This window comes from Podarcis liolepis (assembly GCF_965112155.1).
Source record: "Podarcis liolepis genome assembly, chromosome: 3".
NCBI lineage: Eukaryota > Metazoa > Chordata > Lepidosauria > Squamata > Lacertidae > Podarcis > Podarcis liolepis.
Window position 1 is genome coordinate 78,735,238 of NC_139557.1, and position 18,516 is coordinate 78,753,753.

General features: G+C 39.8%; 1 protein-coding gene and 1 long non-coding RNA gene across 21 annotated transcripts in view; one reads left to right on the top strand and one right to left on the bottom strand.

The window, feature by feature from the left end:
* Window positions 1–18,516, top strand: part of RYR2 (ryanodine receptor 2) — a 243,937-nt gene that overhangs the window by 17,375 nt on the left and 208,046 nt on the right. The window lies entirely within an intron of this gene.
* LOC310704056 lies at window positions 4,977–11,042 on the bottom strand. Of its 2 annotated transcripts, none has more exons than XR_014524533.1 (4): window positions 10,869–11,042; window positions 9,959–10,073; window positions 8,422–8,486; window positions 4,977–5,157 (listed from the first exon to the last, which is right to left on the bottom strand). It is a non-coding gene; the product is annotated as an uncharacterized lncRNA (long non-coding RNA). The 2 variants fall into 2 exon arrangements; XR_014524534.1 differs by lacking the exon at window positions 4,977–5,157 and adding an exon at window positions 7,566–8,054.

Below are 18,516 nucleotides of genomic sequence, written 5' to 3' on the forward strand. Positions count from 1 at the left end.
GGAGCTAGGTGGAGGGCTGCACTTCTCAGAGGTTCAAGATTTTTAATTTGTGGTTTTATTATTCATTGTTGTATTAAATGGATGTATTTTGTGATTTTACAGTCTTGCTTGAACACAGGCAAAGGAAAGCGGCTTTTCCATTGTACACAATGTTGAGGCTGAATTGGGCTCATTCTTGATGGCTTCATTTTGGGGTTGGAGAATGCTTTCTGTGATTTTAGCACCACATATTTGTGTGTGTGTGGGGGGGTTGTTTGTGTGGAAAAAGTTGCTTGGGTGAAATAAGGAAGTCATCACTTCAGAGGGAAATGCTTGTTGGAGCATTGTTTCTACAAAAATGCATTGTACAAAATTCAAATGATACCTATAACTCTGCTCAGATTTCTGTTTTCCTTGTGAGAGGAGTAGTAGAAAGAGTGTTGGGAACTGAAAACATGTGTCCTCAAGCTATCTCATTGGTAAATGAGAAAACAAAACAAACTCTTGATTATTCACAGACCATAGCGAGATCAGCAAAATGAAGGTTGCCATTACAAATGAGTGCAGAATATTTGATTGTGGCTCCATCTTTGCCAAGTGCTCTTAGTGCTTCAGTTGATGACCTTGGGGCATTGTGCTCTGCTATAATTCATGTTTTGCGGTCGTAAAGTGCAGTATCAATTGTATTTATGGTGTCTGCTACCCAGAAATGTGTATGAAATTAAACTGCTCTCATGTATTTTTGTGTGTTCTTAATTGCACAAAGGCTTGTACAGCATCACTTCTGGAAAAAAAACACCCTACACATGTGCGAAACTGTAGCTGTGTTCTAGAGGTCAGGGAGACCAGGGTCCCTGGCTGCACATACAGAGCCTATGCTTGTACAATATGCTGCATGCTTAAAGTACCTAGTGGGACCAGCTGGCATGCTCCCATTTTCCCATGCATTGTTTGGTAGTAGGGGAAGGGTTGTAAGTCAGTGGAAGAGCACATGCTTTGCATGCAAAGATCCTGGTATGGCTGGTAAAATCTCCAACGTGCAACCCTAGAGAAGAACAACCAATGAGTGTTGACAGTACTGAGATAGCTGGACAGTTTATTCAATCCCGGCCTCTCACATGAATAACAGCCTTCCTTCATGGTTCTGTGTTTGGTTTGCAAATGTGCATTCAGAACTGTTGCCCATTAACTGCTTACCTGTTTGGCTTAACGCATGTGGGTTTTATCTCTTGCCAAGTATAGTACTGAGTAGTGGATTAAATTAGAGGATATAATAGGATGTGTTTCTTGCTTTTGTGCGTGGACCCTGAGTACCAAACCATCACATAAGTTTCAAGACCACTGTACTAAACTTCAGTAATGATAATGGAGGGCAGAGAAGTGTGTCTGTAGCTATGTGGGGTAGCACAAAAGGGTTATTTTGCTGGAGATACCAGGGAGACTTGGGATTCTAGTTGTTAAGAGATTCAGGGTTAACTTACAGTGATACATTTTATTTACTTATTTAAAACATTTCTTAACCACCTTCATTGGAAGATTCCACAGTGATGTACATAAGAAGAAGAAAAAGAGCCCCGCTACATTAGACCAGAGGCCCATTTAGTCCAGCATCTTGTTCCCACAAAAGCCAACCAGATGCCTATGGGAACTCTGCAAGCAGGAAATGAGCAGAACACCACTCTCCCCCTCGTGTTCCCAAGCAACTGGTATTCAGAAGCATACTGCCTCCAACAGTGGAGGTAGTATGCAACTATCATGGCTAATAACCGTTGATAGCCTTATCTGTGTACAACATAGTACACAACACTTGTTTTTGCAATCTCTGCTATACTGGAATGGGGAAACTGCATTGTTCCTCAAACAAAATATTGCACTCTTTGATGCATTAGGAATAAAAGCATCTTATATAAAATGTTGCACTGAGTGCTGGATAAAAACAATACTTCAATAATAGATGCACTAGGTTGGGTAAAGACTTTTGGCACTCGATCAGCAACTGGGTAATAACTGTGTACTTATTGCACAGGGAAGCAATAGTCTGGAAAGACTCCTCGGGTAACTTAATAGCTTTGCCATCTTATACCCACTATTATCTAAACAGTGTTTAAAAAGAACAAGAGCTCTTCTGGACAGCTTCCAGGCTGTCAGATAGAAAAGACATTATCTACATATGCTGTGAAATGTTATCTCAGTTGTTAAGTGAACTTTCCATGACAGTGGTGTGCTAGAAGTCAAAATGACTAATGAGAGAGAATCCCGCAGCAACAACAAAAGGTAATAGAATAATAGTCTGTTGAAGGTGCATTGAATGTCATTTACAAGGAAAAGAAGGTAGCAAGCGTCTGATAAAAGGCAAGCTGAATTCTGTATCGCTGTTTAATCCAAAATATGTCATAGTGGCACAAACGTTTTCTAAAATAGTCCTTAATAGCACTCAGTAAATTAAATCGTTGAAGATGGTCTTGATTAAAATCTTGTGGGGGACAGGAAAAGATATAGAGAGAAGAGTGTTACTTTGTACTGTGTGTTTACAGTAACTAGTACATAACAGCTGATGCTACTACATGAAAGGTGTTGGGCTATCATAGTAATGTATGTGGGGGTTTTTATTGGTTTCAGGAGAATCATAATCTGCTGTTACTACTTACAGTACAGTTTATGATTATCTTAACAGAAGGATGAGAAATTAAGTGGCACTTGTAGGGGTTTTGTATCCTTCCCCTGTAATGACTGTACCACTTATTTGGACATCATGATGCCCATAGTCTGTGATCTAGATTAGAGGTGATTCACCATGATCTGTGTTGACCTCGAATCAGTGCAGTCAAGAGCTGGAAAAACAACAACAACCATCTGATAAAACCTTTAGGTTGCAGTTTTATCATGAAATAGTGTGGGTGACCTGACACTTGCATATTAATATATAAATTTAAATTCTGACACATGGAAAGAATTAGGTGGGCTTTTGGTAGTTTTCATAGTGCTGGCTGAGAAGAATGTGTAACAGCAGGCATGCTATAAGTAAAAGAAATAAATTGTGCAATTGCACTTTTTTTTAGCTTGCTTTATTTTAAGTTAACTAACATTTAGCTAAGATGGAGGAGTTGGACCTTTTGTATCACAGAATGCTTAATTTTTCAGCAGCATTTAGAAAGGAGCTTGTCTCAATGGTTTATGACATTGGGGCAAATGAAAAGGTGATTACAGACAAATTTTTAATTCTGTCAGGCTTGTTAACTGATTTAAAAAGCATGACAAATAATGACCTTGCTTTCTTTATTGCATAATGACAAGGATAAGGATTAACTTTCACATGTGCATATTTGGGTTTGAAAGTCCTCCTTCGAGGCCATGCCATAATATTTATTGCCATAGAACATTTTAGATATCCCATAATCTAAGATTCTTATAAATTCCGACTGATAAAATAGTTGCTGCCCTGACCCTATTCACATGTAATTTTTGTAACATGGTACCTGCTGCTCACTGGAAGGACAGATCATGAAGCTGAGGCTCCAATACTTTGGCCACCTCATGAGAAGAGAAGACTCCCTGGAAAAGACCCTGATGTTGGGAAAGATGGAGGGCACAAGGAGAAGGGGACGACAGAGGACGTGATGGTTGGATAGTGTTCTTGAATCTACCAGCATGAGTTTGACCAAACTGCGGGAGGCAGTGGAAGACAGAAGTGCCTGGCGTGCTCTGGTCCATGAGGTCACGAAGAGTCGGACACAACAACAACAACCTGCTGAAAAGCTGAATTACACTGTAGGGCTGTGTGATAAATCGCCATACCATTGAATACCTGTTTTGAAATAACATTGTGATAAAGTGTTTCAACAAGGTAAACAAAAGGTGGATACTTAACAGTTTCCCAGGGGGTCGCTCAGCTGACCAGATACTTTACAGATACTTTGCAGATAATTTGCAAGCATGGTGTCTTCAGCTTTGTTTTCCCTCCTAACCAATAAGAAGTGATGATAAGCCCTTACACAAACCAGCAAACTCTTTACCAGTATCCTTCCACTTAGGGCTCAGCTAATTATGCAGAGCCTGCTAACAGTCCAGGAGGAACCCCCCCCCCCAGGCTGGACAATCAAAGATCCACCAGCAAAGTAAAGAAAGAAGGTAAACAAAGAATTTGAAAGCTCATTTCTTTTCTCACACTCACCCCCACCCGTGAAAAAAACAGGAGGAAGGGTTTTTATGTTGTTAGTTTCCCCTAAATAGCTTTCCTCCATATCAAAAAGGAAGGGTTTTTAAAAATTAGTTTAATTTATTTAAAGGAGACTATCTTTTGGCTTGTTACCGCGGGGAGGTACGGTGGGACCCTCTGCAGCCGTGGGAAACATGGCAAAGCCCTCTGCTGCTGCGGGGAACCATGGTGCATCCGCCACTGTTTGTGTGTGGGTACGGCGGGACCCTCTGCCGCTGTGGGGAAGTGTGATGCACCCTTCACTGCCACGGGGAGGTACGGCGGGACCTCTGCTGCCGTGAGGAGGCTCGGTAAGGCCCTCCGTTGCAGTAGATATATAGTGATATATTGAGATACTGTGATAATTTAGCTGGTGATATACCATGAAGTTGAAAATCAGATATTGTCCGGCTCTACTGCACTGAAGCATATTTGCATGAAGTGGTTGCAGCAGGTTTTGGTTCAACTTTTTAAAATGGATGTACTGAGCCACAAGCTAGTGGTGAGTGGAGACAGAGCCAAAAATGGGTGGGATGTGGCATTTATAGTTTATATCTTTATACACATGTGTAAAGTAAGTCCTAATGGCTTGGGTGCCTGCTGTCTTCTGTTTTGGCTTTGCAATGGGGAACCACATGCATGTCCTATGCAGATATATAGTTGCACTATCCCTTCATCTGCCATGATGAAGTTTGTTGCACAAAGTGTTCTACTTATTGGCTGTGCAAATTTGCAGAAGAACATGGCTTAATTGGTTGGCTCATGCTTCTTTGGATCCAACTCAATTTATTTAAGGAGGGTATCAGACATGGAGGGGGTAAATAATGAAATGTTTTGCTGTTGGAATGAGTGTCTTGGTAAAGCATTCATTGTAAAAGTAAGTTCATGACCTAATGTAGAATTCTGCAGGCAGCTGTGCTTTGATTAGTTGGCTCACATTTTGAAGACTTTCTTTAGAATTATAACAGCCAAGTTCTTGTATTCTGAAATGGAAACATGAGATCCAGATGACTGTTCCATTCAGTGTCCTTTTCCTTTAGAAAAAAGGTTACTTGCTCAGTTATCTGCAGTACTAGCCTTTTCAGCCCAATAAAGCTCTGTCATTAGACAAAGTACACGGAAGAGTAGTGCATTTCTATCACTAGCACAGAAGAAAATGCTGCCCTGGGAATTTTCCTTTGTCAATGGTGTGAGTTGCGAATAAGTCAAATAACGTAACTGGCATTAAAAGAAAGGTGATGGTTTGCCACTGAATCATGAAGAGAGATTCTCAGATTGATATAGGATACTCCTGCCTGTGGGAGCAATTTAGGACCCAAGCCAAACTCACTAAGCACTGCAGTTATGCTAGTTTGATTAAAATGGCCATAGATCCGCTGCTGCTTCAGGAAATCAAACAAATTATAGGGATTTAGTTTGGTCTTTTAATCACAATAATTTGATTGTGCATTTCCAGTTTTATTAGAAATTGTGACTGTGCCAAAAACAATAGTTTTATTCCAGTTGCCTCACTCCAGCATGCTAATGCTACCCCATTGCATTTTTAAAGTGTTAAGAGCTCTATATCACTGTAAGTTAATCAATAATAGCTCTTTCTGCAGCTATGTAGATTATATACTGTATCACACATGGGTTTATCCCATTTCGACACAGCCCTACCACCCTAACTTGGAGAATGAATCCCTTACAGTAGCTTTGTCTTCCCTGATTCATAGAAGCCAAAGGTTATAAAATAAGGCAAGGGGCTTTACCCAGCCAGCCAGCTCCTCCTAGGGAGGCAGAGCCTACCGCACCTCAGGCCTGGTTACATAAGGCTTCATTTGTCTATGACTCACAGCAGAGACAACTTCTCCTGTAGGTATTGAAACAGGGTCCATTGGAGCTGTCCAAGGTACTTGTGTTCTTTGCATGACTGAGATTTGAGAGTAAACGCTGCCTACTTCCCTCAAACACATGTAGAATTTGACAGCCCCCCCCAAACACTAAATACCCCACCCACTGGCAATATGGATATATGAATGAAGGATGATGTTTGCATTTGCATTAGCAGTATTTTCAAAATGTTCACATACTGGGTGGAGGAGGCAGGGAAGCCCTCAAGACCACAACACCAGTTTTACGAAGTTATTAAGAATAGAAATGATGGTAAGAGGACAACCCATGAGGCAGGGTGTTGCTTCAAGAAACTTTTAAAGAGAACATTTTAGTTCACATCTGTCTATCTTATTATTTCTACTTACTACACTCGATCTTAGCCACAAGTATCTTATTACAGCTACTTACAATCGGCTTCAGGGTTTCTCACACATCACGTAGGAACATAGATGGTCAAACTAGAAAAGAGGGATGCTGAGGGACAAAGGACTTTTTGGCAACAGTCCAACTTTACAGACCAGGACCCAAGTGAGCATTGATTGACATGTTGAAATTAACAAGCCACTCGTAAGACAGTCGTGTAGCCAGGAAAGTGCCCAGGGACTAGAGACTGGAAACAAAGTGGTAGTAGGCCAGAGATGGAAGCTGTCAAGCTGCAAAATACAGGCTTTCCTCAGCTTCTGGCAGAAAAAAGGACTTAATTCCTTAGGTACAGATGATGGATGACTGGGGAGACCAAGCAATTTTAAAGAGATAAGTGGGTACAGGACAAGCCCCTGTTACAGTTGTTGTTGTTGTTTAGTCGTTTAGTCGTGTCCGACTCTTCGTGACCCCATGGACCAGAGCACGCCAGGCACTCCTGTCTTCCACTGCCTCCCGCAGTTTGGTCAGGCTGTTACAGTTAGTACTTAACAACTACATGAAAATTGTGGTCCAAGAGCAGTACCGTATATTATAAAATACAGTGGCTAGGAGCATTGGTCACTCATATTAACATACTGCATGAATACTGCACTGATTCTGATTTAGAATCCATTGTGTATCCTGATATTATAAACAAGCTTTTGAAATAGTAAATTGTGTGCATTTTATTACGAACTCTGGTGACTCCTGACACATTACCCCCTCTTCACTTTACTAATATATGGCCTGCATCCTTGGCCCTCTCTTCCAATGTAAATTCTCAAGTCAGGTTTGAGACCAAGATACCTAATCTACAAAGAAGTTCGTATCCAAAATTTGTACAGAGCTAGGAATCCTGGGGGCATTTTTAATGGAGCTGCTTGCACCAAATCTGTCTGAAAAGCTTTATTACCATTTAAGTGGGCACTGACCTACTTTGAAGAAAATAACTAGTCTAAGTATTGAATCCTTATATTTTGTTTTCATGCTATGGATCTTACTGGGGTTGCAGTGAACCAGTTTATGTCTGTGATGGCACCTCCGGAAATTGTTAAATTGAGATACATTGGCCCATCTAGTCGAGCGTCCTGTTCTCACAGTGGCTTACCAGAAGCCTGCAAGCTGGACAGGAGTGCAACAGCATTCTGCCCACCTCCGATTTCCAGAAACTGGTATTCAGATCAAATTGAATACCTTTATTGGCATCACAATATAAAACATTTCAAGTCACTGGGATAATTAAAAGGACGAGGGTGAAGCTGTCCAGGGTAATAAGGTCACACTGTGATCGTGTGCACTTAGATATTCTGCTTCGCCATGTCTGTCCCCCAAAAGGATGGTTCGTTGGGAAACCTTTCAGGTGAAATTGTGGCTAAAAAGGAAGTTACTAAGGCAGTGATATCTTTGTCCCAATCTGCCAGGAGAAACCTCATTTGACTTCTCGGATTTGTAGGTGGAGGTCCAACTTTTGCTCAGCATCAGTAGGCGAGGTCTGCTGTGTAAAGAGCAATCTAAAGAATGTGGTCCATTGAATCAGGTACTCCTTGGTTGCCGGCACACAAATGGGCTTGATATGGAGTATGTGAGAATCTGCCTTTGGTCACTGCAGAAGAGAGAAACTGGTATTCAGAGGCACAACACTGCAGCTTTTCCACTGACATAGTGGTAGCATATTTGTGGTCTCAGTGTATAGTCGGCATAGGATTGATCTGATAGCTTCTTAAAGCTCTCAAATTACTGTGTGAAAATACTGAAACTGTTTTGTTTTAAATTTCTTGCAGCAAATGAAGAATGTGTGGATTTGGCTGTTTCTGTGCTTTAAAGTGTTCTGTTGTGCTTGGCTGTTTTCAAGCCTCAGCAATTTTATTTGCTTTTCATGAACCACTTGGGCTATGATCTCGTGGGGAAATGGTTTAAACATTTCATAATTAAACTGTTCATGTCATGATCCAAAGCTTCAAGGTACTTACTCTCATGGAGGTTTGTATGAAGAGTGCTTCCCTTATTCATGTCAAAACATTGGGCAGAATTCAGTCTGTGAAGTGTTGATTAAATGAGCACAGCCTTAAGCAGATATTCATTTCCCCCCTGGTATTACTGGTCCACATAACTAGTGGCTATACCGAGTGCTTTTTTCCCTAAAAAAATATTTAAGGGTACTCTCATTTCCTACTCATATTGAAATACTGTCCCTCAATGAGGCCAAAGTTAGTTTCACAAAATGTTTAGGGGTATGTGTACCCCTGTGTACCCCCAGAAAAAAAGCACTGGCTATACCTTATATTCTGTTTCACACATACTTAGAAATTAACTATCATCTTATATTACATGTGGTCAAATGTTGTAAAAAAGAAGTAGGTGGAAACCTTTTGAGAATCCTCACACAGGAGCTACAATGACAGTTCTCTTTCTCAAGCTCTGGGAGGAAGACCTTTCATTGCCTACAGACAGCCACCCAATCTTAAACAACTCCTAACCCACAATAATACTACAACCAGACTTAACACGGACACTGGCACCAGAGCCTGCAATAAACCCAGATGCCAACTTTGCTGCCACATACACCCGGACAACACCATTACTGGCCCCAACAACATCACACATACCATCTCGGGACTATTTAATTGCTCATCGTCTAACATTGTGTATGCCATCAAATGCCAACAGTGTCCTTCAGCTCTCTATATTGGACAAACAGGCCAAACCTTACGCCAAAGAATAAACGGACATAAATCTGACATCAAGAATCACAAAACAGAGAAACCAGTAGGAGAACACTTCAATCTCCCAGGACATTCTATACAAGATCTCAAAGTAGCTGTTTTACTACAAAGGAATTTCAGAAATAGACTGGAAAGAGAAGCTGCTGAATTGCAACTCATTACCAAACTTAAAACAATGGAGAGACCTGGTCTGAACAGAGACATTGGATTCTTATCTCATTATACATGACTAAGCCATTTCTCACCTTCTCACCCCTTGCCTTTTCCTGTAAGACCTATTACAGTCGTTAAGAGTCGTCAACAGGCTCATCAGGCTCATCTCAGCTATCTGCCAATCTCCGATTCCCACCACCCTTCTGAGTAATACCCCTCCCCACCTTCTCTATATATAGAAGGATCTGGCAACTTCTGTTTCAGTGTATCTGAAGAAGTGTGCATGCACACGAAAGCTTATACCAAGAACTAACTTAGTTGGTCTTTAAGGTGCTACAGGAAGGAATTTTTTTATTAGGAGCTACTTGGTTATATATAATTCTAGTTCCAAATTTGAAATGCTACACAGAGAGACTGCAATCCAGTTAGACTTATGCCCTGTAGGGCTAGCTCTGTGTGGTTTAATTAATTTTTGACCAGCATGTAAAACTGTAATTACTGAACCAGCAGTAATTGAAAGTGAGAGAAATATCATCTGCCTTTAAAAAAAATAAAATAAAAGAGGGCATCAGCTAATAAACCAAATGGAAACAACAACTTTGTATACGTTTTGACAGTTGTTTTAACTTACATTGTGAGCTGGCTTGAACATCTAGAAAAAGCAAAGTATAAACTTAAATAAATACCATCCAACTCTTCCTTCATTCTTGCAGTTTCCTCACAAATATATGACCTATGTGGAAGTCCTTTGACAGAAGTGTCCAATAAGTGTGCTAATCATGGGTAATGGCAAACTAAACATTTTGACCGCTTCAAAATGAGCCTGGAAGGCCCATGCAACTGTTTAAAGTAGTGCAGTATTTTGGATTTTTAAAAAATCATTTTGATATAGCCACGGCTGCAGCTGATTTCCAAACAGAAACAGGTTTATTTGAAGGCAGCCGTTGATGGGGGATTGCTGCCAGTGGGGCAGTTCCAGTGGGGCAGCCCTGAAGGGGCAGAGACACCAGAGGCAACTATCCCTTTATTGTGGATGGACTTGTGCACATGTGACAGTTAATCTGGCTTTCAAGGGAAAGATGGAATGTTGGGGAGAAGCATTTAGTGTAAGCAAGAATGCTGCTCATGGTTATGTATTCACTGTATGTGTTGGTATTTCGTGATTTTATCATATTTTTTGGTATTAATATGATAATCACTGCTTTTGGGACCTTTGGGACAAAAAGCAGTATATAGTTAATCAACATTATCATTGCAACGTGCATTAAACAAAAGCAGAAACAGTAAATTTATAGCCTCCATGAAGACAACTGAATCTATTATACAATGACTCTTGTTGCTGGTTCAATAAGTTACTGACAGCTAACTATGATAATAAAAAGGGCATAATAGTAGAACTTAATGTTAATCTTTACTTGTGGACTCACAAGTAGAGTTATTGCTTAAGAAAATTTATTTTTCAACCATAAGCCTATTGGATGAAGCAGCTTATATTAATGTACAGTTTGCTACATTACCTTAAATCTAGCTGATACACATACCAAGTAATATGTTGTAACAATGACAGTTTACTTTATTTCCTGTAGTACTCTTCCCTGGTTCATGCTTTCCTAATTGTTCCTTTATATAACCTCATTCTCACTCTCCAGTTTGTATTATGCAGTGTCTAGTGACTGCCTTCAAAGCATGCTGTGAGTGTTTGGCATCTAAATGCCTTTGTGTCAAGAGGTTGCAGTGATAATGGCGTGTAGATGATGCAGCCTGAATTCTTGGGTCACACTCCAGAATGTTCTGCTCAGTTGGTGAGTGTAATTCAATTGCAGCAGTTCAAAGAAGAAATCATGCAGAAAAATGCATCTTTATGGAATCTGAGGACTTGTATATAATTTGTGATGCCATACCTGTGCTTACGTAATTCATATAAACTGTCTTGCTTATATGTTGATAATATGAAGACTATGGTTTATATTAACTTTTAATTATCTCAGTTTGGCTTTCCCTCCCTTTTTTGGAACTCAAGAGTTTTAAATTATTCTACAGTTGAAAACTAAAGCAAATGTCAGACTTTAAATGGCTTCCTTTTCTATACTCAACCACAGCTTCCACTTGTTTTTATAATGCCAAAATATGATTTAGCATTATATCTGAACATATACTATATGTCCAATGCAGGTAGGATTAGAGGTGCAGTAGTGCATCGGACTAAAAACAAAGAAAAATCTCAAAGTGATTTTGTGGAGGATATCATAATAGAAAGAATGAGCTAGAGTTGTGGATTCCCCCCCCCCCCTTTTCTAATGAAATAGTTACCAATTTATTTATTTCTCTGAAAAAATATACCACGTGACAATGATAAATAAAATGTTCTGTTGCAACATTACAGGAAGGTTTGTCTGAATAAAGAAAGAATTTTCATCACTGCTATTTTGTTTTATATTACAGTATTAAATCTTCAGTAATTATATCCTAACCTTTTATTATTGTTATTGCTACTTTGGAAAAACAATTTGCAGGTTAATACTGTATTGCATAAACAACATTGTCTCAGTTCAGAAGGTTTGCCATTGAAATGAAATAACAGTATAGAAGTACAGATGTACCTTCTATCTGAGCCTTTCTATGTAAGTACTATTGCTTCAATGACTACTAACATTAGCTGCAGTAGAACAAGTGAGGCAGTTGAGGAAAGTCTTTATAGAAAAAGTGGTTTTCAGGAAGTAGAGAGAATGGTTCCATCTCCACCACAGAGATCAGTATGGCAGACACATGTAGGCAAGAACAGAAAAAAACATGTAAAGATGCTTAATTGTTAGTAAGGTGCCTCAAGGTTGGTTGAAGATGTGTAAACCTTAATTGATTGTTACGGTTTGCTCAGTTTTTACTAAGTTGTTTTAATAGCTTCAGATATCATTCACTGCAGATGTAGAGAAGCATAGAGGAGGGAGAATTGGTGAGAATTCTCTCTCCCATTAGCAGGTTCCAGTGGTGTCTATGGGGCCATGAGTGGAATTCCAGTAATGGCACCTTGGAATCCAACCCATTATAAGCAGGGTTATCTATGTGCAGACCTAAAAACTTTGCCTAATTGATGTAAATGACACTTCATGTTACACATTCACTATAGTTTTTAACATGCCAAAGAAGAACTCTTTGTACCTTTTCCAGAAGAGAACACAGCTGCTATAGAGTATTTCTATTCTTGTTTGAAAATTGGTGCTTGGACTTGCCAAATTAATGAGCTGGAATGGGAAAAAAGAACAAAATTATGACCCTAGTGATAGATTTAAGACTGTTGCTTATAAACCCATCAGTTTTAGTTCGTGACGTAAACTAGATTTTAGTATGACAAAGTGTCATTTAAGTAAATTAGTAAGCTCCGTAGTGTTTGTTTGGATGTTTCCTGCTACCTAATAGGATTAACATTCCATTTAGAACTATGTAATGAAGAGAGATTATAGATCACAGAAATAAGGAATGCCACTGGTAACTGGAGAAACTGATAGCTTTTGAACTCTTGGTATTATCACAAGTATTATCACAATGACTTCCTACACAGATTATTGTTGGACAGAATATCCATCACTGCAAAGCGTTTTTGATATGGGGTTTAAGCCAAGGAGGTGCTGTTTGATTTTTCAAACCGGACCACTTACAGTATTTTCATTGCATAGCGGTTACACCCACAACTGATTAACATGTAGTTTTGTATTTTGTATGCAAGCAGCAGTGGGGTGGGGATCTCTCATTTGGGAAGCAGAGGCGCTCCCCAGCTGAGCTGCCCCGATCCAGCTCCTACTCCTGTGCAAGCAGGAGCAGGGGCACTCAAAACGGAAGTGTGGCACTGAAAAAGGAAGCTTAACACTAAAAACGGAATAGTTTGGATTCTGAAAAAAGTTCACAATCCGGAACACCTACTTCCGGGTTTGCGGTGTTTGATTTCCAAGTTGTTCATGAACTAAGCTGTTCAAAAACCGAGGTACCACTGTATAGTATGCGCAGCAAGATGTTGGGGGAAGAATTGGTGCTGCATTGTTGTATAGAGAGTACAGGTGTAACCAGACCAGAGGAATCTAAGGTGGTTCATGGTTACTTTGCCCCTCTGCTATCCGACCCTCCTTTTCAGACCCCATGTGATCTGAAGACCTTCAATTGGGAAATTTCTGACAAGTGATGCTAGTTCTACTTTCACTGCCATTTGTAATTTGGGTTGGGGGAGTCACGATGAACTGATGAACTATTGTGCGGTTTGTGTGTACTGTATTTGTTCCAGGGAAATGAACATAAGTGGTATACTAGAGTAGAATAAGCACAGAGCTTCATGGAAATCTATGGAATTTTTGCCACTCGGCCTGCAGACAATCCATTCTTACCAGCTGCTTTGCTTCTGGCTGTACCTACTCTATAAATAAAACTGCATGAGATAACAGTGAGTGTTCCTTTGAAGGCACATTTTTTCTTATTTAAATAAGATGTGTAACCAGCCCACATTGGTCTTGAATTTCTTTTGGTTGTACCCAGTACCTTGTGTGGACAGATCTCGTGAAGGTCCCACAAGATCTTCCCAGAGCCCAGGAAACAAAATGCTCTTTCTGCACCAGGCTTTCCTGTTACAGAAAGAATTTTTAAGCCCTCCAACCTTGCTTACTGAGCTCTGGGAAGGTAAGGATATGCCTTGCATGACCTTCCCAGAGACCAGTAAGATATGGGTAGTCAATACATGGGGCTACCACTAAAGATGGTTTGTAAACTTCAGCTGGCTTGGGTGCTCACTGGGGCAAGACGGTTAGAGCATATAACACCAATCCTGGCCAATCAGTTTCCAGGTCCAGCTCAAAGTGCTGTGTTTTAATGCCTTAAACAGCTCAGGGTTAGGGTTTAAAGCCTTAAACAGCTCAGGACCACAATATCTCAAGGACCACCTCTCCCCATATGAACCTACAAGAACTCAGAGATCATCATCTGAGGCCGTCCTCCATGAGAGGCCTGAGGGTGGCAGCATGAGAATGGGCCTTTTCTGCGGTGGCTCCCCATTGTGGAATGCTCTCCCCAGGGAGGCTCGCCTGGTACCTTTGTTACATATCTTTAGTTGCCAGGCAAAATCTTTCCCCTTCAACTGGGCCTTTGGCTAATTAAACAGTCTAAGGCCTTTTAAACGTGACTGTGCCAGGCTGGGGAAGGAAATGGTTTTTTATATTATTATTATGCTATGCATTTTGTGTTTTTATGTAGTTTATTGCCCTGTGATCTTTAGAAGAAGGGTGGTATATAAATGCAATAAGAATAATAATTTTGCCTACTGTACTAAACACATAACTACAATGTTTCAAGTATATGGATATTGAAATATTTGTTTAAAAACCCCCGAACCAAAATATATCACAACTTTCATAAGTAAAATGCACAGTCCCAAATGTAAGAACAGAGTTGCAGCCCTTGCACACAGAGATCAAGGAAGGGTTTCTCAGCATCTTAGAGATTTTCTGGGACAACTGAAATTTTAATTCGCCGTGCTCTGGTTCGTTTCTTGTCTGTGGTGGGGACATCATAAAATGCTGATCAGTTTCAGTTTCAATATATCCAGGAAGTGTAACTGAACTTGGTGGTGTTTGAAGACACTTAGCAATCATTTCTGGAACAGTGGTTCCCAGTTAGCTTAAGTACTGCAGACCCCCTGTTTTTTAAAAGTCAAGCTATTGACCCCTTACTTTTGGAAATGTTGATATTTGTACAGTCATTTTTGTTACATGAATGGTGCTACAGACCTCCTTTGTGGGTTATGCAGACCCCCTGGGATCCACAGACCATTAGTTGGAAACCACTGCTCTAGAAGATAACTTACGCAAATCCATGAATATAATTAAAGCTTCCCAGATGCTGCCAACTAACCATATTCCTGAGTAAAATAAAACACCTAGATGTGGCATTTCTAAGAGCAAATATGTGGCTTCCTCAAGGTTTCTTAGTAGCAGTTAATTTTATGACTTTTGTTATTAATATAACCTGTTTGATGTTCCTGGAGCGTAACATTCTCATGATATATCTTAATGTAGCTGGAAATATCAACAATTCTGAAAGTATAGAAAATAAAATCCAGTTTTCATAAGTGTCCTTTATTCAGCTTGGATTTAGGTAATCAAACTTCTGTGTACAGTGCTGCACAGCTGATTTGACTGCATTGTTATATAATCCTTATTTCATTATTTCTTTCTTTATATATATATTTGCTATATCAATTATGCATTATTTATGGCTGCCTGTCAGTGGTCCTTGAATTCACAAAGAAAATGCATTGTAATTATTTTAGAAGCTGAAGTTTTATTATGCAAAAATAAAATAAAATTATTTTTTTTTAAATTGATGTATCATTTTGGTTAAGTCCCTCACCCCCACACCTTGAATTATGTGTTTTAAATTAAATTCAACATGTATCCAGCCACCAGACAATCTTGATTTTTAAGATTAATGGCTAACTGAAGCTGCAGATTAATTGCCTAAACTATAACATATGCTTAGATTAATGTTTTAAATACCTTATGAAGTTTTAGGTTATGCTTAACAAATATAGTCCAACATTATTATAGGGTACATTTTTAATTAGCTTTTCTGAGGTCCATGACTTTATTCTTAAAGTGAAAATTTTGCCGGTTTCACACAAACAAATCCAGCTATACTATGATTTTTCCTTATTTGTTAGTAGTTCATGCCAATGACCTTAACAACGAGTGGTGCTGTGGGTTAAACCACAGAGCTTAGGGCTTGCCGATCAGAAGGTCGGTGGTTTGAATCCCTGTGACAGGGTGAGCTCCTGTTTTTCGGACCCTGCTCCTGCCAACCTAGCAGTTCGAAAGCACGTCAGAGTGCAAGTAGATAAATAGGTACCGCTCTGCTGGGAAGATAAACGGTGTTTCCGTGCACTGCTCTGGTTCACCAGAAGTGGCTTAGTCATGCTGGCCACATGACCCGGAAGCTGTACGCCGGCTCCCTCGGCCAATAAAGCGAGATGAGTGCCGCAACCCCAGAGTTGTCCACGACTGGACCTAATGGTCAAGGGTCCCTTTACCTTTACATGCCAATGACAATCCATTGCTAGTATGGTTGGAGGTGATCGTGGGAGGAGTGACAGTGCCTGCAGTGCTCTCCCCAATTAGAAGGGCACCTGTGGACCAACTCTACATCTGTGTACACCATTATTCAAAATCTATTGTGAATTAGAGAAGGTAGCAGAAAATACTGAATGACACGTCTCTTTCAAAATTATTACAATATCCATGGGCCAAGATACAGCGCAGTATGAGAGACTGCTGTGCTCATGAACAGGATTTTTAAGCTCCACATTAAAATGGTACTAGATTCAGGTAGGTCTGACGCAGTCGAAATAAATTAAAAAATTGTCCAATAGCACCTTAGAGACCAACTATATAGTTCCGGGTATAAGTTTTTGTGTGCATTCACACTTCTTCAGATACACTGAAACAGAAGTCACCAGACACTTATATATAGTTCTGATATATGTACCCTTATATATATTCTGAGAAATAACGCACCCCACCCTCCCACTATATATAAGGGTCTGGTGACTTCTGTTTCAGTGCTTCTGAAGAAGTGTGCATGCACATGATAGCTTATACCCAGAACTACTTAGCTGGTCTCTAAGGTGCTATTGGACAATTTCTTAAAATGGTAGTTTTAAGAAATCCCCCAGAATGGTCACTTCCCCCTACATCTACTGTATATTTGGAAAGTGGTTTGTATATTTGCTACATACCCTCCAGTATTTCTTAGATTTATTTAATGGAATGCAGGAGAAGGCCAAAAAAGCAGATTCTGAAAGGCATAGGAAAACTGGGAGATAGAATTGCCAAAAGGGAGATGTTTGCACAGCCAGGAGCTGCAAAGCAAAGGAAGGCTGAAAGTTAAAATATTTGGCGGCATGCCTGTAGTCTACGTTTCAAAGTAGTAATGATATGGTGGTGTGGTGTGGTGATGATGAAGCTTATAGAAGTGAGCAGCCAAACTGCTGTGGTTTCATGAAATGTTAATGAAAATTCTAACAGGAAGCTGAATTCATGAACAATGGACTATCTGAAAACAAGCAGGCATCTGAGAGAGAAGTGTAAGGTCAATTTGCCTGGGGTGAACCCTCACACAGGCCCTAGGGAAAATAGGAGTTGTGTGGGCAGTTAAGGAAATGAACACTAAAGCTGAATCAGAAGAGGTCCCAGGAGATGGAAAGCCAAGGGACTTTATGCCCTGAGGCTTCTTGAATCTGCCACATTATCTTACTCACTATTGAAGGAAGCTATGTTAGAGATAGGGCAAATGACAGATAGAGAGTGTGAAGGCTTAATAGACCTGGCAGAAAAGAAAATGGGGTTGAACATTCTTGTGTCGGGAGTATAGCGCTATGAGATCTGATTAGAGAAAAGAGAAATTGTAGCTGCATGGAACAACTTGAAACAGGTATTTTTTTTTAATGCAAAAAACCTTACACAAAAACACAATGTTTCTTCAGATTCTATAAGTACATGACAGATCCAAGTAAACCGAAATACAATATTGTGCAATGTTACAAAGTTCTTTTAAACCTGTCAAAATATTTTGAACCAATAGAGACTATTCAAGGAGAAAATGTTAACAGTGAAGTATATATTTAGAGTCAAAATCTATTGAAGATTTTAATATAGGCTTGGAAGCCAAACTAGCTTGTGCAGAAGAATGTTCTTAATCTTGGTTAAAGATACATATGATTTAAAAATGCCATAAATGAGCTACTAAAAAATGCTCTTATACTTCCATGGCCTGATAATTGAGCTAGCAACAGCAGTAACACTGATGTAAGTAAATTGCTGCATTTCTCAAAATGCTTTGGCAACTAGGTCAAAGGTTCAATCTGTGTCGCCTGTTAGTGTTTAGAATTAGTTTGTCAACATTTCCCCAGACACTTCCAGGCTGCAAGGACATGAAGCAGCTCCTCTCGTTTTACTGACTTGCTGGTTATTTCTAAACATGCAATTTGGGAAAAACCATCAGCCAAATTAAATATATTTTTAATAACTGCAGTAAGTAATATGTAGGTCTTATTATCTCAGGCTTGCTGTCGTTTCCTTCTTTATATAACAGGAACTGCTAAGGATTTGGATTTTTTTTAAGTAAGGGAGGGTGTTTTTGTTGTTAAAAACAAATTACTGT